We start from the raw sequence: 11,410 nt of genomic DNA on the forward strand, positions 1-11,410 counted from the left end.
GTATATATGTATATATGCTTGTACATATTTATTACTCTATTTATTTATTTATTTTACCTGTACATATCTATTCCATTTATTTTATTTTGTTAGTATGTTTGGTTTTGTTCTCTGTCTCCCCCTTCTAGACTGTGAGCCCAGTGTTGGGTAGGGACTGTCTCTATATGTTGCCAACTTATACTTCCCAAGCGCTTAGTACAGTGCTCTGCACACAGTAAGCGCTCAATAAATACGATTGATTGATCTCCATTTTACAGATAAGGTAACTGAGGCCCAGAGAAGTTAAGTGACTTGCCCAAAGCCACACAGCGGACAAGTGGCGGAGCCAGCATTTGAACCCATAACCTCTAAAGCCCATGCTCTTTCCACTGTGCCACACTGCTTCTCATTATTATTATTACAGTGCCTGGCACATAGTAAGCAATGAACAAGCACCACAAAAAGTGTCTTGATCAATCAATCAATCAATCAATCGTATTTATTGAGCGCTTACTATGTGCAGAGCACTGTACTAAGCACTTGGGAAGTACAAATTGGCATCACATAGAGACAGTCCCTACCCAACAGTGGGCTCACAGTCTAAAAGGGGGAGACAGAGAACAGAACCAAACATACCAACAAAATAAAATAAGTAGGATAGAAATGTACAAGTAAAATAAATAAATAAATAGATAAATAGAGTAATAAATATGTACAACCATATATACATATATACAGGTGCTGTGGGGAAGGGAAGGAGGTAAGACGGGAGGATGGAGAGGGGGACGAGGGGGAGTCCCCCCCTTGATCTTTTCAGTAGTGTTGATACAGGACACAGAGAACTATGCTAAGCACTTGGAAAGGTAAACCACTCCATAGAATTAGCAGAGACCTGCCACTGGTCTCTCTGTGAGCTTTGAGCTATTCCTCACCGCTTGCATGAGGTTAGACCAACAAGGATCCCGCTTTTCATCAACTCTTGAACAACAGGAGCTCTCAGTGGAACCAACCACCAGATGGAGATGTTTCCTCACTCATTTACTCACTGCCAAGGGAGGAGTGAACCTGGCTGAACACTCATTCGGGGAAGATGAAGTCAACACTGTGTTGAATTGCCCCTGGGCCACATCATCATCAACATAATAATAATAATAATAATATTAAATAATAATAATGCTATTTGTGCCAAGCACTGTTCAAGCGCTGGAGTAGATACAAGTCATCAGGTTGTTCCCCATGGGGCTCACAGTCTTTATCCCTATTTTACAGGTGAGGTCACTGAGGCACAGAGAAGTGAAGTGACTTGCCCAAGGTCACACAGCAGACAAGTGGCTGAGTCGGGATTAGGACCTCTGACTCCAAGCCCGTGCTCTTGCCACTGAGCCACACTGCTTCCCATAGTACAAGGCTTCTGTCGGGAGACTAGAACTGGACTCTGGTGTGCTTCCCAGGCAAGCTCCCTGTTGCTGACTCCCCTTGCAGTCAGAGAGTCAGTCAGCAGTCAATCATATTTACTGAGCACTTACTGTGTGCTGAGCACTGTACTGAGGGCTAGGGAGAGAAGCAGTGTGGTTCAGTGGAAAGAGCGTGGGCTTGGGAGTCAGAGGTCATGGGTTCTAATCCTAGCTCCGCCACTTATCAGCTGTGTGACTTTGGGCAAGTCACTTAACTACTCTGTGCCTCAGTTACCTCATCTGGAAAATGGTGATTAAGACTGTGAGCCCCATGTGGGACAACCTGATTACCTTGTATCTCCCCCAGCATTTAGAACAGTGCTTGGCACATAGTAAGTGCTTAACAAATACCAAAATTATTATTACTATTATTAATATAACATTCCCTGCCCACAATCAGCTTGCACTGTAGAGGGGGAGACAGACATTAACAGAAATAAATAAATTACAGATATTTACATAAGTGTTGTGGGGCTGGGGGATTTATAAAGGGAGGAAGTCAGGGAGACGCAGAAGGGAGTGGGAGAAGAGGAAAGGAGGGTTCAGTCTGGGAAGGCTTCTTGGAGGAGATGTGTCCTCAAAAAGGCTTTGAAGGAGGGGAAAATAATTATCCATCAGATATGAAGAGGGAGGGTGTTCCAGGACAGAGGCACTCTCCAGTGGTGGCCTGGACTGAAGCCAATGTTATGGTACCATCTCCCTCCTCTTTAGACTGAGAGCCTCATGAGACCTGATTATCTAGTATCATCCTTGATGCCTAGCGCAGGGCTTGGCGCATAGCAAGCCCTTAAATGCCACTATTATTATTAATTATTATTATTATAATTACAGTGATTTTTTGGCAAGATGAAGCTATGATGCCATGTATGGTATTTAATTGTGGAGTGTTTGTCAGGGGACCCCAAGGCACTGGTTAAAAGCCACAGTGGTATCCAAGAGGGGAAAGAGGGTAAGGGGAAAATGAAATAGTGTTGTTTAATACCAGATTTGCTGATTGTTCCTAAGGAAAGGCAGCCAGTAAACTGTACAACCTTCAGGGAATACTGATGCAGTTGTTATTCTGATACTCACTTTGATGCGTACACCCAACCCACAGCACTTATGTACATACCCTTATACTCTTCCATTTTCCATATCGGGAATTTATTTTAATCAATCAAATCAATCATATTTATTCAGTGCTTACTTCTTGCAGGGCACTATACTAAGCACTTGGGAGAGTACAACACAACAATATAACAGACACATTCCCTGCGCACAATGAACTTACAGTCTAAAGGGGGAAACAGACATGGATATAATTGTCAGCTGTGTGACTTTGGGCAAGTCACTTAACTTCTCTGTGCCTCAGTTACCTCATCTGTAAAATGGGGATTAAGACTGTGAGCCCCTCATAGGACAACCTGATCACCCTGTAGCTTCCCCAGTGCTTAGAACAGTGCTTTGCACATAGTAAGTGCTTAATAAATGCCATTATTATTATTTTTATACAAATAAATTACAGATATGTACTTAAATTCTGTAGGGCTGATGGTGGGGGCAGGGGTGATAAAGGGAGGAAATTGGAGTAACCTAGAAGGGAGTGGAAGAAATGGAAAAGAGGACTTAAGGAAGACCTCTTGGAGGAGATGTGCCTTCGGTAAGGCTTTGAAAGTGGGGAAGAGTCATTTTCTGTTGGGTATGAAATAGGAGAGTGTAGATGGAGAATATTTAATCAATTTAATGTCAAGACTGGAAGCTCCTTATGGGTGGGATTCAATGTTGTGGAGGTGAGACTGGCAGGTTTTGGTGACGGATTGGATTTCTGGGGTGAATGAGAGACTTTAGACTGAGAGCCTCATGAGACCTGCTTATCTAGTATCATCCCCGATCCCTAGCACAGGGCTTGGCGTGTAGTAAGCCCTTAACAAAAGCCACAATTATTATTAATCATTATTATTATAATTACAGTGATTTTTTGGCAAGTTGCAGCTATGAAACCATGTATGGTATTTAATTGTGGACTATTTGTCAGGGGACCCCAAGGCACGGGTTAAGAGCCACAGTGGTATCCAAGAGGGGAAAGAGGGCAAAGGGAAAATGAGATAGTATTGTTTAATACTAGATTAAACAACTAGATTGGATGTGTGGGGTGAATGAAAGAACGGAGTCGAGGATGACACCAAGGTTGCAGGCTTATGAGACGGGAAGGATGGTAGTGCCATCTACAGTGATGGGAAAGTCAGGGAGAGGGCAGGGTTTGGGAGGGAAGACAAGGAGTTCAGTCTTGGACATACGGAGTTTTAGATGGCGGGCAGACATCCAAATGGAGATGTCCTGAAGGCAGGAGAAGATACAAGCCTGGAGGGAGGGAGAGAGAGCAGGGGCAGAGATGTAGATTTGGGTGTCATCAGCTTAGAGATGATAGTTGAAGCACTTAGTACAGTGCTCTGCACACAGTAAGCGCTCAATAAATATGATTGATTGAATGAATGAATGGCATCTACCAAATCTATAACATTGTATTTTCCCCAAGCGCTTAATACAGTGCTCTGTACAAAGTATGTGCTAATTAAATACCTTTGATAGATTAATTGATTGATCCAAGAAGAGCCAATGTAACTTGAGAGCTTAGGTGCACAGTCCCTGTTCTCTTTACACATTTTATAGTTCGCGCAAATGGCTGGAAATATCCTTCCAAACCTATGGTGGTCTCATAATTCTTCAATTTAAATTTTATCTACACCTACATATACTTTAATCTATAATGTACATATATGGCTTTGTGGCAAGTGTCATTTATAATAGTAATAATAATAATAATAATTGTGTTATTTCTTAAGCGCTTACTATGTGCCAGATACTGTGATAAAAACTGGGGTAGATACAAGCAAATCAGTTTGGACACGGTTCTTGTCCCACGTGGGGCTCGCAGTCTCAATTCCCATTTTACATATGAGGTAACAGAGGCACAGATAAGTTAGATGACTTGCCCAAGGCCACACAGCAGACAAGTGGCAGAGCCTGGATTAGAACCCATCACTACTCCATACTTGTGACAATTCTAAATTTACACCACTTGAACTTCACAGTACATCAGCTTCAGTTCTCTTCAGCTTTCTCCCTCTCTAGGCTCGTTATGGCCAAGGAATGTGTCTGTTATGTGGCTGTGTCATACTTTCCCAAGTGTTTAGTACAGAAGCAGCGTGGCTCAGTGGAAAGAGCCCGGGTGCTGGAGTCAGAGGTCATGGGTTCAAATCCCAGCTCTGCCAATTGTCAGCTGTGTGACTTTGGGCAAGTCACTTAACTTCTCTGTGCCTCAGTTACCTCATCTGTAAAATGGGGATTAAGACTGTGAGCCCCCTGTTGGACACCCTGATCACCTTGTAACCTCCCCAGTGCTTAGAACAGTGCTTTGCATATAGTAAGTGCTTAATAAATGCCTTTATTATTATTATTATTATTATTACAGTGGCTTACACACAGTAAGTGCTCAATAAATACAATTGATTGATTGACTAAATCTCCAGTGGCTGCCAGTCAACTTATGCATCAAGCAAAAACTCCTCACTGTCGGCTTCGAGACTCTCCATCACCTCGCCCCCTCCTACCTCACCTCCCTTCTCTCCTTCTACAGCCCAGCCCAGCCCAGCCCATACCCTCCGCTCCTTTGCCACCGCTAACCTCCTCACTGCACCTCGTTCTCACCTGTCCCACCGTCGACCCCCTGCCCACAGTCCTCCCCCTGGCCTGGAATGCCCTCCCAGGATGACACATCTGCCAAGCTAGCTCTCTTCCTCCCTTCAAAGCCCTACTGAGAGCTCACCTCCTCCAGGAGGCCTTTCCAGACTGAGCCGCCTTTTTCCTCTCCTCCTTCCCCTCCCCACAGCACCTGTATATATGTTTGTACAGATCTACTACTTTATTTTACTTGTACATATTTACTATTCTACTTTGTTAATGATGTGCATCTAGCTTTATTTCTACTTATTCCGATGACTTGACACCCGTCCACATGATTTGTTTTGTTGTCTGTCTGCCCCTTCTAGACTGTGAGCCCATTGTTGGGTAGGGATCATCTCTATATGTTGCCAACTTGTACTTCCCAAGCACTTAGTACAGTGCTCTGCACTCTGTAAGTGCTCAATAAATGTGATTGAATGAATGAGTGAATAACCCAAGACCACCCCCCTCTCTCCACCCCTGTCCCTGCCTAGACTGTAAGCCCATTGTGGGCAGGTCTCTTTATTGCTGAATTGTGTTTTCCAAGCGCTTAGTACAGTGCTCTGCACACATTAAGCGCTCAATAAATATGGATTGAATTAATGAATTTCCCCACCTGCCTGTGCTCGAAGCTTTCACCCTGCTTACTCTCCCTCCACCTTCCTCTCTGTTCTATATCTGGCTTTGGTGACTTATTTTACAGCTTCTACCACTGCTCCTAGTTCCACCACCCCAGCAACTCTCTCTGGAGGAAGGCCCCTTCTCCCACTCCCTCCATCTCACATAAGAAGAGGAGGATTCAGCATGCTCCTTGTCCCCCACTGTTACTTCCACTCTAGGTCACCCCCTTCCTTTCTACTGCTCTCATCTGAATCCCACCATCCATTTCCACCACCCTCTGAAGCTACTGGTCACAGTCAACTACTGTCCTTCTGCCTCCTGGGCCCACCTCTCCACTGCTGAATGACACTGATGGTTTTCACTCTTTCCTACACTCCTTCCCTTAATAATAATAATAATAATAATAATTAGGGTATTTGTTAAGCGCTTACTATGTACCAAGCACTGTTCCAAGTGCTGGGATAGATACAAGGTAATCAGGTTGTCCCACATGGGTCTCACAGTCCCCATTTTACAGATGAGGTAACTGAGGCACAGAGAAGTGAAGTGACTTGTTCAAAGTCACACAAGTAGATATGTGGCAGGGGCCAGGATTAGAACCCATGACCTTCAGGGAAGGAGCTGCCAAAGTCCAGAATAAGCAGCTGCATCTTCCCTTCCTGTCCCCGCAATGTGCCACACCTCCTCCTCCATTCTACTCTGCACGGGGCACTAAACAGGCAGATTTTCCCACTGATCAGATCCAGCCGAGGTGTGTTGAGCATTCATCAGGCAGATTAGCCCACCAATCCTGCCTGGAAGAACCGGTCATAGGAGGGGGTGGGAGGGGCGGATCACAAACCAATGTTTTTAAATGGAGGAATCTGAAAAACAAACATTGCCTAGAAACAAATTGTTGTCAAGGGAGTCATAGAACAGCAAACTACGCTCTTATCACATACCGTTCTAACCTTCTACCTGACCAACATCTCCCTACCTTCAAACCCATCTTCACCCTCCTTCATGAGTTCCTTACTCTGGACCCATTCAACCTGTTGCAGGATATCACCTTCCTTCTGAACACCTTTCCAACCCTCTCTCTTGGCCCTCTCCTCCATCATTCCCACATCACCAATGACCACCAGGAAAGGATCACCTATGCTCACGGTCCACTTCCTCAGCTTCTATGTTCTTGAACTAAACACAGGTAATGTGGCTTAGTGGATAGAGCACACACAGACCTGGGAGTCAGAAGGTCATGGGTTCTAATTCTGGCCCCTGCCACATATCTACTTGTGTGACTTTGAGCAAGTCACTTCTCTTCTCTGTGCCTCAGTTACCTCATCTGTAAAATGGAGATAAGAATTTGAGCCCCACTTGGGACAATTTATTACCTTGTATCTCCCCCAGCACTTAGAACAGTGCTTGGCACATAGTAAGCACTTAACAAATGCCATTATTATTATTGTCATTATCATTATTATTCAGAATGGAAATGGAAATTCAGAACACGTGTGGGTCTGAGCCACTTCAAATTCCAATTCATTCCCTTGCTGTAATTAATCTCTCCCTTCTTTTTGGTGACTCCTTTACTTCTCCCTCATCGACTCCCAGGTCCACAACTCACACCAATTATTCCAAAACCTTTTCTCCCTCCTGAAACTCCCAGCATCCTTGTCACTGTTTGCCCCAACTCCTGCTCTTGATAACCTTGCCAGATTCTTGGTTAGGGAAATAAAAATCATCAAGGTGAATGAGGAAAGAGGAAGGGCCCTCTTTCAAGTTCTCATTGGTCTAATACACACCCCACCCTGGGTATCTTATAAGGGGATATTTCTCACCTTGCCTAACTTTACCCTTCTACCCATGCCTCTGACCCCCTTCCCTCCCATCTCTTAAAAACACTTCCTTTTTTTTAATGGTATTTGTTAAGCACCTATGTATCTAATGTTGTTATAAACATTGGCACAGGTACGTGTTAATTAGGTTGGACACATTTCCTGTGCCACATGGGGCTCACAATCTAAATAGAAGGGAGAACATTTGTTTAATCCCCATTTCACAGTTGAGGAAACTGAGGCACAGAAAAGTTAAGTGATTTACCCAAAGTCACACAGCAAGCAGTTGGCAGAGCCAGGATTAAAACTCAGGTCCTCTGATTCCCAGACCCAGGCTCTTTCCACTGGCCATGCTACTTCCACCCTCCTCCCTTCCCTTACTATTGCATCAACCTCTTTCCCTCAAATTTCCCCTCCTCTTCTCCTCTGGACTCCAAAGACCACTCCAACTATTCCAGCTCATCTCCCTCTTCCCTTTCCCATCTGAAATGAAGGCCATCTATACTTGCAGACTTCACTTCCTCTCCCCCAACTATCTTCTTTATCCCTTAGTCAGATTTTCATCCCTTCACTCCACCAAGACTAGACTCTCCCATCACCAATGACCTCTTCTTAGACAAGTCCCAAGGACTCTATTTCTCCTAATTCTCCTGAAACTTCTTGGCTGTCTTCAACATTACAGACAACCCCTTTCCCTAGGATGCTTTCTGATCTTGCTTTTGCTGACATGATTTTTTTTAATGGTATTTGTTCAGTGCTTACTATGAGCCAGGTACTGTACTAAACCCTGGGGTAAGTACAAGATAGTCAACTTGGACACAGTCTATGTCCTACATGGGGCTCACAGTCTCAATTCCCATTTTATAGATGAGGTAGCTGAGGAACAGAGAAGTTAAGTGACTTGTCAAAAGTCACACAGCAGGCATTTGGCAGAGCTAGGATTAGAACCCGGTACCTCTGACTCCAAGCCCTGTGCTCTTTCCATTAGGCCATACTACTTCTCAACCAGCTATTCTCCTGGTTCTTCTGCTACCTCTTTAACCACTTCTTTTTTTTCTGCTACCTCTTCCCCTCTCCTCCTGCACTGTACCCCGCAAGGCTCTGTGCTGGGTCTTTGCTCTTCTTCCTCATCACTTATTCCTCAGGAAACAACTCTTTACATAGCATTAGCTATCACTTCTATGTGGATGATTCAATCAATGGCATTTATTGAGTACTTACTATTTACAGAGCACTATACTAAGTACTTGGGAAAGCAAAATACAGTAGATTTGGTAGGTATGATCCCTGTCCACAAGGAAAAACAGAGTGGTCTAGCTGAAAGAATATTAGCCTGGGAGTCTCAGAGGAGCTGAGGAGAAGGAAGAAAAGAAGAAAGAAGAAAAAAGAAAGAAGGAAGAAGAAAGAAGAAGAGGAAGACAAAGAAGGAGGAGAGGAAGAAGAAGAGGGAGAAGAGGAGGAGGAGGAGAAGGAGGAATAAGAGGAGGAGAAGGAGGAAGAAGAGGAGAAGGAGGAATAAGAGGAAGAGAAGGAGGAAGGAGAGGAAGAGAAGGAGGAAGGAGAGGAATAAGAGGAGGTGAATTAGGAGGAAGAGGAAGAAGAGGAAGAAGAGGAAAAGGAGGGAGAAAGAGGAAGATGAAAAGGTAGAAGAAAATAGAATCTATAATTGATCAAGTACATAATTCTGGGCAATTTGGATTAAAAATAATTTTTTGAGCCCTGGTTTACATTAAAATGCTGTTTTTAGGAACCAATTCTTTCATCTGTCTGTAGAGCACAGAGGTTCACCATCTTTAAAGTGGGGCAAAGAGGGAAAGAAAAGAGAATGATCTGGGCAAATAGCAGGAGGAGGGAGAGACACTAAAGTTATCAGCAACGGAAACATGGCAAGGGATAAAGCTCCAGTGGTTTGCCAAGAACAAAGCTGAAACAATAAATTAGACTGAAAAAGGGTAATGGTGGGGCTCTCCTATCATCCTTGGTCATCCTGGCCTTTTGGTTCTCATGACAACTGATTTGTCAACAGTTCAGTGGTACTTTTTTCAGCGATCTAAATGCCATTGTTCTCTCTTGTACAATGTGTTCTCTTTACATCAGTTGATATTACTAAGTGACCCTGCCATAGATCAAAATAGCTCAACTGTACTCCTCCACCAGAACAGTTCCCTACTTATTTGAAGTTCAGGTTCAGTTTTAGATTAGAGGCAGGAAAGAAGGGAGACCTGCTTCTACAGATTGTCCTGTGAGAAGATTTAAGACCATTGATTCTTCTCATAATTTGTCAATTAATGAATGGTATTTATTAAGTGTTTACTGTGTACAGAGCAATAGGCTAACTTGTTTCAAAAGATAAAGTTCAAATGGATGTTACCTTTTGTAGACAAGATGAATTCAACTTCCATTAGTGAGATGATAGAGCATTTCTCCTCATCAGAACTCTCATTATTTCTCTCAGAGATTTTCTTCAACATAAAAAGAATGTGGGCCAATGAAATACACCCAGAGTGTTCTTTTCTAAAAGGTCCTTATATAGTCTAGTAATAAAAGTCCATTATGCTGTTTGTTTTTAAAAACCCATGTGTAATATTTCTGTGCTACTCAATAGGCTCTCTAGTAAAATATAGAATAAAAACATCCTTTACACTTTAATATTAGAAATACTGGATGACCTTTGCTTTTCCATGAACTACTAAAAGGATGCATGTTTTGAAATTGCTTCTTTTCCCTCCAGAGCCAATTTTCCATTGTTCATCATAATTATGCAGTATAACATCATGATTCTCCCATATATGGAGCTTTAAAATATTTCCATGACAACACATTTGGAGGAATTTGGAGTATTAGACAAGTAGGAAACCAACAAAGTGAGCTTTTAGCATATATTGTATTGTAGTTGTTTCTAACTTTAACAAAGATAGACAGTTCCATAAAAGCAAGGTGGTATTTTATGTGAAACTGTGTTTCTGTTGTATTCTAACAATGGCCAGCATGGTATATGCTAGCAATATCAATATAGCTTAACAGGTGACTTGAACTGGTTGTTCAATTTTTCAGCAATCCTCTGGACTGGTTCTGGCCAAGCACCGTCTTGAATGTATAGAGGAATAACCTTAATACAGTCTTCTCTAGCCTACTCCTTCACTTTCAGACTGTGATCTCCTCAAAGGGAGGAACAGTTTCATTTACTTCTTTGTACTCTCCAAATTGCCTAGTACGCTGCTCTGGGATGCAAACACAGCCTCAGAAAAATTTCCTGACCTGCCCGACCCAAGGAATTGTCAACTGAGCTTCTGAAAATAATGTAAGAATTTCTCATTAACAGTGCTCTGAACTTAGTAACTGTTCCATAAATACTATTGCTTGATTTCTCCTTTGCCCCTCACATTTCCACAGTCAGGTTTATGCCCTGAGTTCCTGCAGAACAATATCCAATTTTGGGGAACGATATCATCATTCTTCTGCTTCACCCAACCTTTCTTCTCCCCGATAATAGGATATTAAAATGAGTCCAACAGCATATTACTTTATACCAATTTTGCTATTCTGTCAACATAGGGAAGCAGAGTGGCCTTGTGGAAAGAGTCTGGGAGTCAGAGGACCAGGGTTCTCATTCCAGCTCTGCCACTTGTTTATTGCGTAGCCTTGGGTATGTCATTTCACTGCTCTGTTGTCTCAGTTACAGTGCATAGAACAGTACTTGGTATATAGTTAGTGCTCAACAAATGCCATCATTATTATTATTATTACCTTATCTATAAAATGGAGATTATGACTGTAAGCCCCATATGGGACATGGACTTTATCCAACCTGATTAGCTTGTATCTACCCAAGCTCTT

This window comes from Tachyglossus aculeatus, chromosome 1, assembly GCF_015852505.1.
Source record: "Tachyglossus aculeatus isolate mTacAcu1 chromosome 1, mTacAcu1.pri, whole genome shotgun sequence".
Lineage (NCBI taxonomy): Eukaryota > Metazoa > Chordata > Mammalia > Monotremata > Tachyglossidae > Tachyglossus > Tachyglossus aculeatus.